The sequence below is a fragment of the Arachis hypogaea genome, chromosome 5 (genome assembly GCF_003086295.3).
Source record: "Arachis hypogaea cultivar Tifrunner chromosome 5, arahy.Tifrunner.gnm2.J5K5, whole genome shotgun sequence".
NCBI lineage: Eukaryota > Viridiplantae > Streptophyta > Magnoliopsida > Fabales > Fabaceae > Arachis > Arachis hypogaea.
This window is the reverse complement of record NC_092040.1, coordinates 16780701-16797706: the sequence shown is the minus strand read 5'-3', so window position 1 is coordinate 16797706 and position 17006 is coordinate 16780701. Positions and strand designations below refer to the sequence as shown.

At 40.0% G+C, this 17006-nt stretch overlaps 1 non-coding gene across 1 annotated transcript; it reads right to left on the bottom strand.

Moving 5' to 3' along the window:
* Positions 1-8452: 8452 nt before the first annotated feature.
* On the bottom strand, positions 8453-8556 carry LOC112804202 (small nucleolar RNA R71). The gene has a single exon (XR_003202821.1). It is a non-coding gene; the product is annotated as a small nucleolar RNA R71 (small nucleolar RNA).
* Between the last annotated feature and the right edge of the window lie 8450 nt (positions 8557-17006).

The following is a 17006-nucleotide window of genomic DNA, read 5'->3' as shown; positions in this document are numbered from 1 at the left end:
TAGGGGTGTCTCAATACCTGGTACCTAAAACCAACTGGTTTGGGAGTGCAAATTGAAAGCCTAATTAAAGGGTTGTCTTGAGACAAAACATTTAGAGTCGTGGTCAAGAAAGCAAAATAACCCTTACTACTTCAAGGTGACAATCAATAGAAAAGACCCCTAAGGCCTATACCTGAGTAAACCCCCAAGGATCCAAGAGTTTTCCATGACAATTAAAACATTCATACATGTGTTAGACACTTAGTTTTACTCTTAGTTGTATTGTAGTCTTTTGAAGCCAAGGCCTCAATATATAAAAGTTTACTCACATTGATTTGCTTGGGACAAGCAAAACTTAAGTTTGGTGTTGTGATGACTTGCATCATCTACCCTTCTTTCTTGCATAAAGAAGACCATAAAAGAGCACAAATCTCATTTGATTAGTACAATTCATGCATTATTTGATGAATATTATGGTACACTACTTTGAGATGAGTTGGGCTGAATTGCAGGTGAAAGATGTATCAAAAATGGGTAGAAGACAAGCAAGAAGCTGGGCGTGTGAAACTGACGTGCCACTTGAGGGTAAACGCCACAAAAATGCACTGGTGTGGCACGCCAGGAACTAAGCGTGGCACGCTAGTACTAAATTCCAGAAGGTAGATCCAAGCATGCATGTAGGTGTGCACGCCAGGGACTGGGTGTGGCACGCTAGTAATAGATTCCAGAGAGCAAAAAGAGGATACACAAGAAGGGCATGGCACGCCAGGCTGGGCGTGGCACGCCGGATCCATCAACTACTATGGACGTGCCACTTGAAGTCGAAGGCGTGGCACACTAGCTCCAGAAAGCCACTTTGGCGTGCCACTTGAAGACCCAGGCATGGCACGCCAAGCTTGAAGAGTGAACAAATACATGGGCGTGCCACTTTAAGTCGAAGGCGTGGCACGCCAACCTCTCAACCTCACTTAGGCGTGCCACTTGAGCAACCGGGCGTGGCACGCCAATGCACGAGACAACACAAGCAAGAACTGGGCATGCCACTTGGTGTCGAAGGTGTGGCACGCCAGTTCCAAAAAATCACTTTGGCGTGCCACTTGAAGGTCAAGGCGTGGCACGCCAACCCCTAGAACAAGACAAGATCATGGGCATGGCACGCTGGTATAACTTTCCAGAGAGGATGGAAGAGGCCAATTACATGAGGCGTGCCACTTGAGCTCGAAGGCGTGGCACGCCATTCACTATTCCTCACTTAGGCGTGCCACTTGAGCAACAAGGCGTGGCACGCCAGTGTCATCCAGAGCCAGAGAAGCATTGGGGCGTGCCACTTGAGTTCGTGGCGTGGCACGCCAACACAATAATTCCACTTCGGCGTGCCACTTGAGTTCGAAAGCGTGGCACGCCAAGGTTGAAAGAGGGACGAGCGTGCCACTTGAGGGATTGAGCGTGGCACTCCAAGCCAATTTGAAAGGCACGTGACACGCCTGAGAAGCGCCAGCCACACGCCAGCTAAGGGGTCATGTTTATTGAGTGCTTTCTTTCCCTCCAAAATTTAATTTTCCTTTTCACTTTTGTAATTCTTTTATTTTTCTAGGAGTAGTATATATACCCCCAAAAGTGTACTGAAGAAGGGGTTAAGCATTTAGTTCTAGATTCACTTTTACATTCCACTTTTGAGTACTTTCTAAGCTGTGAGTAGCTAACTTCCCTCTCATTGAGAGAGGGAGCTCTGTTGTACTTGATGGATTGATAATAGTGAAATTCTTCTTCTCTTCATCTTCTCTTTGATTTGCTAGAAGGAATTTCGTTCTTAATGCTTAGTGTTCAATTATCTTGGGAAAGAGATTTAATACAATAGGGTTTCATGGGAACCTTGGGAAAGGAAACATGAAACTATGCTTGAAATCCCTTCTCACATTTGAGTAGATTATGGGTTTTGGTGATGAGATACGTGACATATAATCTCCCCTCTACCTGGATCTACAAAGGTGTGTGGTATAATCAGGGACCAAGCATATCTCTCTTCATGAGCAATTAGACCAAGAAATTGGCTATTGATCAAGATCTGAGAGATTGAGTCACCAAGGGATTGGGGCTCAATCAATCATGATTGCCAAGAGGTTAGTGAGTTGCATGATTAAAGAAGATCTAAGCTAGATTTAATCCAAAGAGGCAACATCTCACAATCTCAATGAATTCCCCCATTCTTATATATCCATTTCTTTATAGCTTCATTTTACTTTCAACAATTCTCCCATTCCCATTTACATTCAAGTCATTTATGATTCAGCAATTTACATTCTGCAATTTCCATTCCTGCACTTTACTGTTTTTCTTTACATTCTAGTCATTTACATTTATGCCATTTACAATTCTGCACTTCATACTATTATTGATCCGCTTGACTAATTCATCGATTAATTAAAACTGCTTGGGTTTGCCAATCTCTGTGGATACGATCCCACTCCACTGTGGGTTATTACTTGGTGATAATTTTGGTGTGCTTGCCAAAAGAACTCGTTCACTAAATTTTTAAAAGTGGGTAGTGAATGAGATTCATCAGGTACAAGCTGCAAGAATCTCACTAGAGATGGCAGACAAATCCATGAAATAGGCTTATGGACTTGTAGAGGACGTTTTGGTAACGGTTGAAGGCCTTTACATCCCTGCTGATTTCATAATCCTAGACACTGGGAAGGATGAGGATGAATCCATCATCCTTGAAAGACCCTTTCTAGCGACAGCAAAAGCTGTGATGATGTATACAGAGGAGAGTTAGTCATTCAAGTGAATGAGGCCTACCTTGTGTTTAAGGCTCAAGGATCTCCTTCTGTACACATGGAGAAGAAGCATGAAAAGCTTCTCTCAATACAGAGTCAAACAGAGCCCCCACATTCAAACTCTAAGTTTGGTGTTGAGAGGCCATCATCATGCTCTGAGTATCTGTGAGGCTTCATGAGAGCTCATTGTCAAGCTATTGACATTAAAGAAGCGCTTGTTGGGAGGCAACCCAATTTTTACTTATCTATGTTGAATTTCTATTTTCCATTGTTATTTTATGTTTTCTTTAGGATGATGATCATGTGGAGTCACAAAAACAAAAGCAAAATTAAAAAACAGCATTGAAAACAGCATACCCTGGAGGATGAGCTTACTGGCGTTTAAACGCCAGTAAGGGTACTAGACTGGCGTTTAACGCCAGAAAAGGGCACCAAGCTGGCGTTAAACGCCAGAAAGGGAAGAAAAACTGGCGTTTAATGCCAGAAAAGGGTTGAAGCCCAGCGTTTAAACGCCAGAAATGGGTAGCAGTATGGCGTTTAAACGCCAAAATTGCACTCACATGGCGTTTTACACTCCAGAATGGAGCAGGGATGAGAAATCTTTGACACCTCAGGATCTATGGACCCCACAGGATCCCCACCTACCTCAACTCAGTCTCTCTCTTCTTCACACCTTCTCATAACACCCTTCCCCAAATACCCCTCACCAATTACCTCCATCCCTCTTCTCTAAATACCCTTCACCAATCACCTCCACCCACTCTTTCCCAAAAACCCCACCCACCTCACCATTCAAATTCAAATCCTTTCCCTTCTAAATCCAACCCCTACTACACGAACCCCACCCTCTCTTTCTACTCCTATATAAACCCCTCATCCATCCTTCAAATTCACACATCACAAACACTTCTTCTTCCCCTTGGCTGAACCACTTACAACTCTTTATCTCCTCAATTTCTTCTTCTTCTTGGTCCTTCTTTCTTCTTTTGCTTGAGGACGAGCAAACATTTTAAGTTTGGTGTGGAAAAAGCATTGCTTTTTGTGTTTTCATAACCATTTATGGCACCTAAGGCCGGAGAAACCTCTAGAAAGAACAAAGGGAAGGCAAAAGCTTCCACCTCCGAGTCATGGAAGATGGAGAGATTCATCTCAAAGGTCCATCAAGACCACTTCTATGAATTTGTGGCCAAGAAGAAGGTGATTCCTGAGGTCCCTTTCATGCTCAAAAGGAATGAGTATCCGGAGATTCGACATGAGATTCGAAAAAGAGGTTGAGAAGTTCTCACCAACACCATTCAACAAGTCAGAATCTTAATGGTTCAAGAGTTCCATGCTAATGCATGGATCACAAAAAACTATGATCAAAGTGTGAACCTGAACCCAAAGAATTGGCTTATAATGATCGGTGGAAATACTTCGATTTCAGTTCGGAAAATGTAAGGTTGGCATTCAACTTGCCAATGATGTAAGGAGATGCACGCCCCGACACTAGAAGGGTCAACTTTTATCAAAGGTTGGACCAAGTCCTCATGGACATATGTGTGGAAGGAGCTCAGTGAAAAAGAGACTCCAAAGGCAAGCCGGTTCAATTGAGAAGGCATGACCTTAAACCCGTAGCTAGAGAATGGTTGGAATTCATCCAACGCTCCATCATTCCTACTAGCAACCGATCCAAAGTGAATGTAGATCGGGCTATCATGATCCATAGCATCATGATTGGAGAGGAAGTAGAAGTTCATGAGGTCATATCTCTTGAACTCTACAAAGTGGCTGACAAAACCTCCACCTTGGCAAGGTTAGCTGATGAGCGGATAATTTATACGCTTTTTGGCATTGTTTCTAGGTAGTTTTTAGTAAGTTTGAGCTACTTTTAGAGATGTTTTCACTAGTTTTTATGTTAAATTCACATTTCTGGACTTTACTATGAGTTTGTGTGTTTTTTTGTGATTTCAGGTAATTTCTGGCTGAAATTGAGGGACTTGAGCAAAACTCTGAAAAAGGCTGACAAAAGGACTGCTGATGCTGTTGGAATCTGACCTCCCTGCACTCGAAATGGATTTTCTGGAGCTACAGAACTCCAATTGGCGCGCTCTCAACAGCGTTGGAAAGTAGACATCTAGAGCTTTCCAGCAATATATAATAGTCCATACTTCATTTGGAAATTGACGATGTAACTTACATGCTGTTGTCTGGAGTTAAACGCCAGAAAAACGTCATGATCCGGAGTTGAACGTCCAAAACACGTCATAACTCGGAGTTCAACTCCAGGAGGAGCCTCAGCTCGTGGATTGATCAAGCTCAGCCCAAACATACACCAAGTGGGCCCCGGAAGTGGATTTATGCATCAATTACCTACTCATGTAAACCCTAGGAGCTAGTTTATTATAAATATAACATTTAACTATTGTATTAGATGTCTTTTGACCATGTTTGATCTTTGGTCTCAGTTTTGTATTATTCTTCATCTTAGGAGGCCATAGAGCACGTTTAGGGGGGCTGGCCATTCGACCATGCCTGAACCTTTTACTTATGTATTTTCAACGGTGGAGTTTCTGCACACCATAGATTAAGGGTGTGGAGCTCTGCTGTACCTCAAGTATTAATGCAATTCTATTTTCTTTTATTCAAATCTCTCTTATTCTTATTCCAAGATATTCATTCGTACCCAAGAACATGATGAATGTAATGATTAAGTGACGCTCATTATCATTCTCACTTATGAACGCACGTGATTGACAACCACTTCCGTTCTACATGCAACAGAGCTTGAATGTGTATCTCTTAGATTCCCCAACAGAATCTTCGTGGTATAAGCTAGATAGATGGCAGCATTTATGAGGATCCAGAAAGTCTCACCTTGTCTGTGGTATTCCGAGTAGGATCCTGGGAATCCGGAAAGTCTAACCTTGTCTGTGGTATTCCGAGTAGGATTCCGGTAATGAATGACTGTGACGTGCTTCAGACTCGCAAGTGCTGGGCGTTAGTGACAGACGCAAAAGAATCAAGGGATTCTATTCCAGTAGGAGTGGGAACCAACCAGTGATTAGCCGCGCTGTGACAGAGCGCGTGAGCGTAGTTTTCACTGCGAGGATGGGATGTAGCCTTCGGCCAGGTGATGCCTCCAGACGATTAGCCATGCGAGTGACAGCCGCAGAGGATCATTTTCCCGAGAGGATTCAAAGTAGCCATCGTCGAACGGTGAACCCCTATACACAGCTTGCCATGGAAAGGAGTAAGAAGGATTGAGTTGAAGCAGTAGGAAAGCAGGCGTCTGTGAGCCATGCAGTATCTCCATATGCTTATCTGAAATTCCCACCAATGAATCTGCATAAGTATCCCTTTTATTATTTCTTTTTATTATTTGATTTTCTAAACTCCATAATTTTATCTGCCTAACTGAGATTTACAAGGTGACCATAGCTTGCTTCATACCAACAATCTCTGTGGGATCGACCCTTACTCGCGTAAGGTTTATTACTTGGACGACCCAGTACACTTTCTGGTTAGTTGAACGGAGTTGTGTCCACTCGTGCCAATTTCAAATTCCATAAAAGTACAACTTAAAGAATAGTGATCACAATTTCGTCCACCAAGTTTTTGGCGCCGTTGCCGGGAATTGTTCGAGTATGGACAACTGACGGTTCATCTTGTTGCTCAGATTAGGTAATTTTCTTTTCAAAAATCTTTTTCAAAAATTTTTCTTTTATTTTTCGTTTTTCCAAAACTGTTTTTCGAAAAAAATTAATAAAAATACAAAAAAATAGAAAATCATAAAAATAAAAAAATATTTTGTGTTTCTTGTTTGAGTCTTGTGTTAATTTTTAAGTTTGGTGTCAATTGCATGTTTTTAAAATTTTTCTTGCATTTTTTTCGAAAATCTCATGCATTCATAGTGTTCTTCATGATCTTCAAGTTGTTCTTGACAAGTCTTCTTGTTTGATCTTGATGATTTCTTGCTTTGTGTCTTTTCTTGTTTTTCATGTGCATCTTTGCATTCATATTTTTCATACATTAAAGATTTCTAAGTTTAGTGTCTTGCATGTTTTCTTTGCATCAAAAATTTTTTCAAAATTATGTTCTTGATGTTCATCATGATCTTCAAAAGTGTTCTTGGTGTTCATCTTGACATTCATAGCATTCTTGCATGCATTCATTGTTTTGATCTAAAAATTTCATGCATTAAATATTTTTGTTGTTTTTCTCTCTCATAATTAAAAATTCAAAAATCAAAAAAATATCTTTTCCTTATTTCCCTCCAAATTTTCGAAATTTTGGGTTGACTTGGTCAAAAATTTTTAAAAATTAGTTGTTTCTTACAAGTCAAGTCAAAATTTCAATTTTAAAAATCTTATCTTTTCAAAATCTTTTTCAAAAGTCATATCTTTTTCATTTTTTTATTATTTTCGAAAATTTTAAAAAGTATTTTTCAAAAATCTTTTTCTTAGCTTTTATGTCTAAATTTTCGAAAATTAGCTAACAATTAATGTGATTGGTTCAAAAATTTGAAGTTTGTTACTTTCTTGTTAAGAAAGGTTCAATCTTTAAATTCTAGAATCTTATCTTGTAGTTTCTTGTTAGTTAAGTCTTTTTAAAAATTAAATCTTTTTCAAAATATCTTTTTCTTAAAACTTTTATTTTATCTTTTATCTTATCTTTTTCAAAAATTTTATCTTTTTCAAAATTTGATTTCAAAATATCTTATCTAACTTCTTATCTTTTTATCTTTTTCAAAATTTGATTTCAAATCTTTTTCAATCAACTAACCAACTTTTTGTTTGTTTCTTATCTTTTTCAAAACCACCTAACTACTTTTCCCTCTCTAATTTTCGAAAATACCTCTCTCTCATTTTTCAAAAATTCCTTTTAATTAACTAATTGTTTCAAGTTTTAATTTTAATTTTAATTCATCTTTAATTTTCGAAAATACTAACCCCTTTTTCAAAAATTATTTTCGAAATTTCTCTTCTCTTCTCTTATTCTATTTAATTAATTAATTACTAACACTTCTCTTCACCTCTCTTCATCTAAGAATCCGAACTTCTTATATCCCTTGTATTTGGATTCTTCTACCCCTTTCTTCTTCTACTAACATAAAGGAATCTCTATACTGTGACATAGAGGATTCTTCTTTCTTTTCTTGTTTTCTTCTCTTTCATATGATCAGGAACAGGGAAAAAGGCACTCTTGTTGAAATTGATCCAGAACCTGAAAGGACTCTGAAGAGAAAATTAAGAGATGCTAAATTACAACAATCCAGAAATAACCTTTCAGAAATTTTCGAACAAGAGAAGGAGATGGCAGCCGAAAATAATAATAATAATGCAAGGAGAATGCTTGGTGACTTCACAAAGCCAACGTCCAAGTTTGATGGAAGAAGCATCTCCATTCCTGCCATTGGAGCCAATAACTTTGAGCTGAAACCCCAGCTAGTTGCTTTAATGCAACAAAACTGCAAGTTTTATGGACTTCCATCTGAAGATCCTTATCAGTTTTTAACTGAGTTCTTGCAGATCTGTGAGACTGTAAAGACGAATGGAGTTGATCCTGAAGTCTACAGACTCATGCTTTTCCCTTTTGCTGTAAGAGACAGAGCTAGAATATGGTTGGATTCACAACCTAAGGATAGCCTGGACTCCTGGGATAAGCTGGTCACTGCCTTCTTAGATAAATTCTTTCCTCCTCAAAAGCTGAGCAAGCTGAGAGTGGATGTTCAAACCTTCAAACAAAAAGATGGTGAATCCCTCTATGAAGCTTGGGAAAGATACAAGCAGTTGACTAAAAGATGTCCATCTGACATGTTTTCAGAATGGACCCTATTAGATATATTCTATTATGGTCTCTCTGAATTTTCGAAAATGTCATTGGACCATTCTGCAGGTGGATCTATTCACCTGAAGAAAACGCCTGAAGAGGCTCAAGAACTCATTGACATGGTTGCAAACAACCAGTTCATGTATACCTCTGAGAGGAATTCCGTGAATAATGGGATACCTCAGAAGAAAGGAGTTCTTGAAATAGATGCTCTGAATGCCATATTGGCTCAGAATAAAGTGTTGACTCAACAGGTCAACATGATCTCTCAAAATCTGAATGGATTGCAACATGCATCCAACAGTACTAGAGAGGTAGCTTCTGAAGAAGCTTATGATCCTGAGAACCCTGCCATGGCAGAGGTTAATTACATGGGTGAACCATATGGAAACACCTATAACCCATTGGTGCACGAATTTGTAATTCGCACAACTAACCAGCAAGTGCACTGGGTCATCCAAGTAATACCTTACGTGAGTAAGGGTCGATCCCACGGAGATTATTGGTTTGAAGCAATCAATGTTTATTTTATTAATCCTAGTCAGGATGCCAATAAGATTAATTCGTTTTAATGATAAGAAGTCAAAGTATTTGGAATAAGGAATTTTTACTTTATTGATGGAGAATATGTTGGAGTTTTGGAGATGCTTTGCCCTCTGATTCTCAACTTTTCCCTAAAATCCTTTTCTCACACGCAGGGTTCCTTCCATGGCAAGCTCTATGTAGGGTGTCACCGTTGTCAATGGCTACCTCCCATCCTCTCAGTGAAAACGTTCCTATGCTCTGTCACAGCACGGCTAATCATCTGTCGGTTCTCAATCAGGTTGGAGTAGAATCCATTGATTCTTTTGCGTCTGTCACTAACGCCCAGCCTTCAGGAGTTTGAAGCTCGTCACAGTCATTCAATCCCAGAATCTTACTCGGAATACCACAGACAAGGTTTAGACTTTCCGGATTCTCATGAATGCCGCCATCAATCCGGCTTATACCACGAAGATTCTGATTAAGGAATCTAAGAGATATTCATTCAATCTTCTCCATAATTAAGCGCAATTGAACATCTTAGATAAGAACAAGCGTGTTTGAATGGAAAACAAAGGAATTGTATTAAATCATCGAGACGCTGCAGAGCTCCTCACCCCCAACAATGGAGTTTAGAGACTCATGCCGTCACAAAGTATGTAATTCAAATCTGAAAATGTCATGAGGTACAAGATAAGTCTCTAAAAGTTGTTTAAATAGTAAACTAGTAACCTAGGTTTACAGAATATGAGTAAACTAAGATAATAGGTGCAGAAATCCACTTCTGGGGCCCACTTGGTATATGCTAGGGCTGAGACTAAAGCTATCCACGAGTTGAGGCCTTTCTTGGAGTTGAACTCCAAGTTATAACGTGTTTTGGGCGTTCAACTCCGGATCATGACGTTTTTCTGGCGTTTAACTCCAGACAGCAGCATGTACTTGGCGTTCAACGCCAAGTTACGTCGTCTATCTTCGCACAAAGTATGGACTATTATATATTGCTGGAAAGCCCTGGATGTCTACTTTCCAACGCCGTTGAGAGCACGCCAATTGGACTCCTGTAGCTCCAAAAAATCTATTTCGAGTGCAGAGAGGTCAGAATCCAACAGCATCAGCAGTCCTTTTTCAGCCTAACTCAGATTTTTGCTCAGCTCCCTCAATTTCAGCCAGAAAATACCTGAAATCACAGAAAAACACACAAACTCATAGTAAAGTCTAGAAATATGATTTTTGCCTAAAAACTAATAATATTCTACTAAAATTAATTAAAACATACTAAAATCTACATGAAATTACCCCCAAAAAGCGTATAAAATATCCGCTCATCACCCATCATGGAGAAATCATCCAAATTTCTCCTGGAAGGATCAACAACAGCCTCAACAAGGCTTTAACAATGGTGGACGCAATAGGCTAAGCAATAGCAAGCCATATCCATCATCTTCTCAGCAGCAGACAGAGATTTCTGAACAAAATACTTCTAATTTAGCCAATATAGTCTCTGATCTGTCCAAGGCCACTTTCAGTTTCATGAATGAAACAAGATCCTCCATTAGAAATTTGGAGGCACAAGTGGGCCAGCTGAGTAAGAAAGTTATTGAAACTCCTCCCAGTATTCTCCCAAGCAATACAGAAGAAAATCCAAAAGGAGAGTGCAAGGCCATTGATGTGATCAATGTGGCTGAATGCACAAGGGAGGAAGAGGACGAAAATCCTAGTGAGGAAGACCTCCTGGGACGTCCCTCAAGCAAGAAGGAGTTTCCTATAAAGGATCCAAAGGAATCTGAGGCTCATACAGAGACCATAGAGATTCCATTAAATCTCCTTTTGCCATTCATGAGCTCTGAAGACTATTCATCCTCTGAAGAGGATGAAGATATGACTGGAGAGCAAGTTGCTCAATACTTAGGAGCTATCATGAAGCTGAATGCCAAGTTGTTTGGTAATGAGACTTGGGAAAGTGAACCTCCCTTGCTCATTAGTGAACTGGATACTTGGATTCAGAAAACTCTACCTCAAAAGAAACAAGATCCTGGCAAGTTCTTAATACCTTGTACCATAGGCACCATGAGCTTTGAAAACGCTCTATGTGATCTGGGGTCAGGGATAAATCTTATGCCACTCTCTGTAATGGAGAAGCTAGGGATCATTGAGGTACAACCTGCCTTGTTCTCATTACAATTGGCAGATAAGTCATTGAGACAAGCTTATGGAATAGTAGAGGACGTGTTAGTAAAGGTTGAAGGCCTTTACATCCCTGCTGATTTCATAATATTAGACACTAGGAAGGAAGAGGATGATTGCATCATCCTTGGAAGACCTTTCCTAGCCACAGCAGGAGCTGTGATAGATGTCAACAGAGGTGAGTTAGTCCTTCAATTGAATGGGGACTACCTTGTGTTTAAGGCACATGGCCATCCCTCTGTGACAAAAGAGAGTAAGCATGAAGAGCTTCTCTCAGTTCAGAGTCAAGAAGAGCCCACACAGTCAAACTCTAAGTTTGGTGTTAAGACCCCATATCCAAACTCTAAGTTTGGTGTTGGGACCACACTAACATTGACCTGATCACCTTGTGGCTCCATGAGAGCCACTGTCAAGCTATTGACATTAAAGAAGCGCTTGTTGGGAGGCAACCCAATTTTAATTATCTAATTTTTATTTTATTGTTATTTTGTGTTTTATTAGGTACATGATCATGAGGAGGCACGAAAAAATCAAAAAAATTAAAAACAGAGTCAAAAATAGAAGAAAAATATTTTTCACCCTGGAGGACGCACAGGCTGGCGTTCAACGCCAGTAAGATGCATCTGGCCGGCGTTCAACGCCAGAACAGAGCACCATTCTGGCGCTGAACGCCAGAAACAAGCAACATCCTGGCGCTGAATGCCAGGAATGTGCCCAGAGAGGAAAAACTGGCGCTGAACGCCAGTAACAAGCATGAAACTGGCGTTCAACGCCAGAAACATGCTTTACATGGGCGTTGAACGCCCAGAATGTGCACCAATGGGCGTTTAAACGCCAGAATGGTGTGCAAAGGCATTTTACATGCCTATTTGGTGCAGGGATGGAATTCCTTGACACCTCAGGATCTGTGGACCTCACAGGATCCCCACCTACCTCGCCCTCTCTCTTTCGATGGTCATCCCTTCTGTTTTTCATTCACCACCTACATCTATCCACTCTTTCCCAATACACCCCACCTACCTTTACAATTCAACTTCTCTTTCCCACCCAATCCCACCCTTATAGCCGAATCCATCTCCCCTCACTCACCTCTATTTTCTTCTTCTTCTTCTTCCTCTCTTCTTTCTTCTCTTGCTCGAGGGCGAGCAATATTTTAAGTTTGGTGTGGTAAAAGCATAGCTTTTTTGCTTTTCCATTACCATTAATGGCACCTAAGGCCAGAGAAACCTCAAAGGGAAGACAAAAGCTTCCACCTCTGAGTCTTGGGAGATGGAAAGACTCATATAAAGCCGTCATAGCTCAGTGGTAGAACATGTGGCTGCAAATCAAGAAATCCCTGAGATGCCTCAAGGGATGCACTTTCCTCCCAACAACTATTGGGAGCAACTCAACACCTCCTTAGAAGATTTGAGCCACAATGTGGAACAATTAAGGGTGGAACATCATGAGCACTCCATCATTCTCCAAGAAATAAGAGAAGATCAAAGAGCAATGAGGGAGGAGCAACAAAGGCAAGGAAGGGACATAGAAGAGCTTAAGGACATTGTTGGACCTTCAAGAAGAAGACGCCACTAAAGGTGGATTCATTCCTTGTTCTTTATTTCTTTCTGTTTTCGGTTTTTAATGTTGTGTTTATCTATGTTTTGTGTCTTTACTTCATGATCATTAGTATGTAATCATGCCTTAAAGCTATGAATAAAATCCATTAGTCCTCCACCTCTCTTAAATGAAAAATGTTTTAATTCAAAAGAACGAGAAGTACATGAATTTCGAATTTATCCTTGAATTTAATTTAATTATATTGATGTGGTGACAACACTTTTTGTTTTCTGAATGAATGATTGAACAGTGCATATGTCTTTTGATATTGTTGTTTATGAGTGTTAAAATTGTTGGCTCTTGAAAGAATGATGAACAAAGAGAAATGTTATTGATGATCTGAAAAAAATCATGAAATTGATTCTTGAAGCAAGAAAAAGCAGTGAAAAAGGAAGCTTGCGAAAAAAAAAGTGGCGAAAAAAATAATAGAAAGAAAAAGAAAAAGCAAGCAGAAAAAGCCAATAGCCCTTAAAACCAAAAGGCAAGGGTAAAAAGGATCCAAGGCTTTGAGCATCAATGGATAGGAGGGCCCAAGGAAATAAAATCCAGGCCTAAGTGGCTAAATCAAGCTGTCCCTAACCATGTGCTTGTGTCATGAAGGTCCAAGTGAAAAGCTTGAGACTGAGTGGTTAAAGTCGTGATCCAAAGCAAAAGAGTGTGCTTAAGAGCTCTGGACACCACTGACTGGGGACTCTAGCAAAGCTAAGTCACAATCTGAAAAGGTTCACCCAGTCATGTGTCTGTGGCATTTGTGTATCTGGTGGTAATACTGGAAAACAAAGTGCTTAGGGCCACGGCCAAGACTCATAAGTAGCTGCGTTCAAGAATCAACATGCTTAACTAGGAAAGTCAATAACACTATCCCAAATTCTAAAGTTCCTAAGAGACGCCAATCACTCTGAACTACAAAGGAAAAAGTGAGATGCCAAAACTGTTCAGAAGCAAAAAGCTACAAGTCCCGCTCATCTAATTAAATTAATATTCATTGATATTCTGGAATTTATAGTATATTCTCTTCTTTTTATCCTATTTGATTTTCAGTTGCTTGGGGACAAGCAACAATTTAAGTTTGGTGTTGTGATGAGCGGATAATTTATACGCTTTTTGGCATTGTTTCTAGGTAGTTTTTAGTAAGTTTGAGCTACTTTTAGGGATGTTTTCACTAGTTTTTATGTTAAATTCACATTTCTGGACTTTACTATGAGTTTGTGTGTTTTTCTGTGATTTCAGGTAATTTCTGGATGAAATTGAGGGACTTGAGCAAAACTCTAAAAAAGGCTGACAAAAGGACTGCTGATGCTGTTGGAATCTGACCTCCCTGCACTCGAAATGGATTTTCTGGAGCTACAGAACTTAAAAATTGGCGCGCTCTCAATGGCGTTGGAAAGTAGACATCCAGAGCTTTCCAGCAATATATAATAGTCCATACTTCATTCGTAAATTGACGACGTAACTTGGCGTTGAACGCCAAGTACATGCTGCTGTCTGGAGTTAAACGCCAGAAAAACGTCATGATCCGGAGTTGAACGCCCAAAACACGTCATAACTCGGAGTTCAACTCCAGGAGGAGCCTCAGCTCGTGGATTGATCAAGCTCAGCCCAAACATACACCAAGTGGGCCCCGGAAGTGGATTTATGCATCAATTACCTACTCATGTAAACCCTAGGAGCTAGTTTATTATAAATAGAACATTTAACTATTGTATTAGATGTCTTTTGACCACGTTTGATCTTTGGTCTCAGTTTTGTATTATTCTTCATCTTAGGAGGCCATAGAGCACGTTTAGGGGGGCTGGCCATTCGGCCATGCCTGAACCTTTTACTTATGTATTTTCAACGGTGGAGTTTCTGCACACCATAGATTAAGGGTGTGGAGCTCTGCTGTACCTCAAGTATTAATGCAATTCTATTTTCTTTTATTCAAATCTCTCTTATTCTTATTCCAAGATATTCATTCATACCCAAGAACATGATGAATGTAATGATTAAGTGACGCTCATTATCATTCTCACTTATGAACGCACGTGATTGACAACCACTTCCGTTCTACATGCAACAGAGCTTGAATGTGTATCTCTTAGATTCCCCAACAGAATTTTCGTGGTATAAGCTAGATAGATGGCGGCATTTATGAGGATCTGGAAAGTCTCACCTTGTCTGTGGTATTCCGAGTAGGATCCTGGGAATCCGGAAAGTCTAACCTTGTCTGTGGTATTCCGAGTAGGATTCCGGTAATGAATGACTGTGACGTGCTTCAGACTCGCAAGTGCTGGGCGTTAGTGACAGACGCAAAAGAATCAAGGGATTCTATTCCAGTAGGAGCGGGAACCAACCAGTGATTAGCCGCGCTGTGACAGAGCGCGTGAGCGTAGTTTTCACTGCGAGGATGGGATGTAGCCTTCGGCCAGGTGATGCCTCCAGACGATTAGCCATGCGAGTGACAGCCGCAGAGGATCATTTTCCCGAGAGGATTCAAAGTAGCCATCGTCGAACAGTGAACCTTTATACACAGCTTGCCATGGAAAGGAGTAAGAAGGATTGAGTTGAAGCAGTAGGAAAGCAGGCGTCCGTGAGCCATGCAGTATCTCCATATGCTTATCTGAAATTCCCACCAATGAATCTGCATAAGTATCCCTTTTATTATTTCTTTTTATTATTTGATTTTCTAAACTCCATAATTTTATCTGCCTAACTGAGATTTACAAGGTGGCCATAGCTTGCTTCATACCAACAATCTCTGTGGGATCGACCCTTACTCGCGTAAGGTTTATTACTTGGACGACCCAGTACACTTGCTGGTTAGTTGAACGGAGTTGTGTCCACTCGTGCCAATTTCAAATTCCATAAAAGTACAACTTAAAGAATAGTGATCACAATTTCGTCCACCATTAGCCTTTCCTCATCTCATCTGTCACCTATGCAATTTAGCTGGAGTTGTCATAGGAGAAGACATCCTCATTGAAGAGGACAAGCCCATCACTAAAAAGAGGATGGAGCAAATAAGAGAGCCCACTCATGGACCTCAACAAGAGCATGAGGAAGTCCATCATCAAGAAATCCATGAGATGCCTCAATGGATGCATTTTCCTCCACACAACTATTAGGAGCAACTCAACACCTCTTTGGGAGATTTGAGTTCCAATATGGAGCAACTAAGGATGGAGCACCAAGAGCACTCCATTATTCTCCATGAAATTAGAGAGGATCAAATAGCCATAAGGGAAGAGCAACAAAGGCAAGGAAGAGACATAGAGGAGCTCAAGCGTTCCATTGGATCTTCAAGAGGAAGAACTAGCTGCCATCACTAAGGTGGACCCGTTCTTTGATTTCCTTGTTCTTATCTTTCTGTTTTTCAATTTTTATGCTTTATGTGCTATCTATGTTTGTGTCTTCATTACATGATCATTAGTGTCTAGTATCTATGTCTTAAGGCTATGAATATCCTATGAATCCTTCACCTTTCTTAAATGAAAAATGTGCCTAATTACAAAAGAACAAGAAGTACTTGAATTTTGAAATTTATCTTGAAATTAGTTTGATTATTTTGATGTGGTGGCAATACTTTTTGTTTTCTGAATGAATGCTTGAACAGTACATAATTTTGATAGTGAAGTTTATGAATGTTAAAATTGTTGGCTCTTGAAAGAATGATGAAAAAAGAGAAATGTTATTTATAATCTGAAAAATCATAAAATTGATTCTTGAAGCAAGAAAAAGCAGTGAATAACAAAACTTGCAAAAAAAATGGCGAAAAAGAAAAAGAAAGAAAAAGAAAAAGCAAGCAGAAAAGCCCAATAGCCCTTTAAACCAAAAGGCAAGGGTAAAATGGATCCAAGTCTTTGAGCATTAATGGATAGGAGGGCCCAAAGGAATAAAATCCTGGCCTAAGCGGCTAAATCAAGCTATCCCTAACCATGTGCTTGTGTCATGAAGGTCTAAGTGAAAAACTTGAGACTGAGTGGTTAAAGTCATGATCCCAAGTAAAAAGAGTGTGCTTAAGAACTCTGGACACCTCTAACTGGGGACTTTAGCAAAGCTGAGTCACAATCTGAAAAGGTTCACCCAGTTATGTGTCTGTGGCATTTATGTATCCGGTGGTAATACTGGAAAACAAAGTGCTTAGGGTCACGA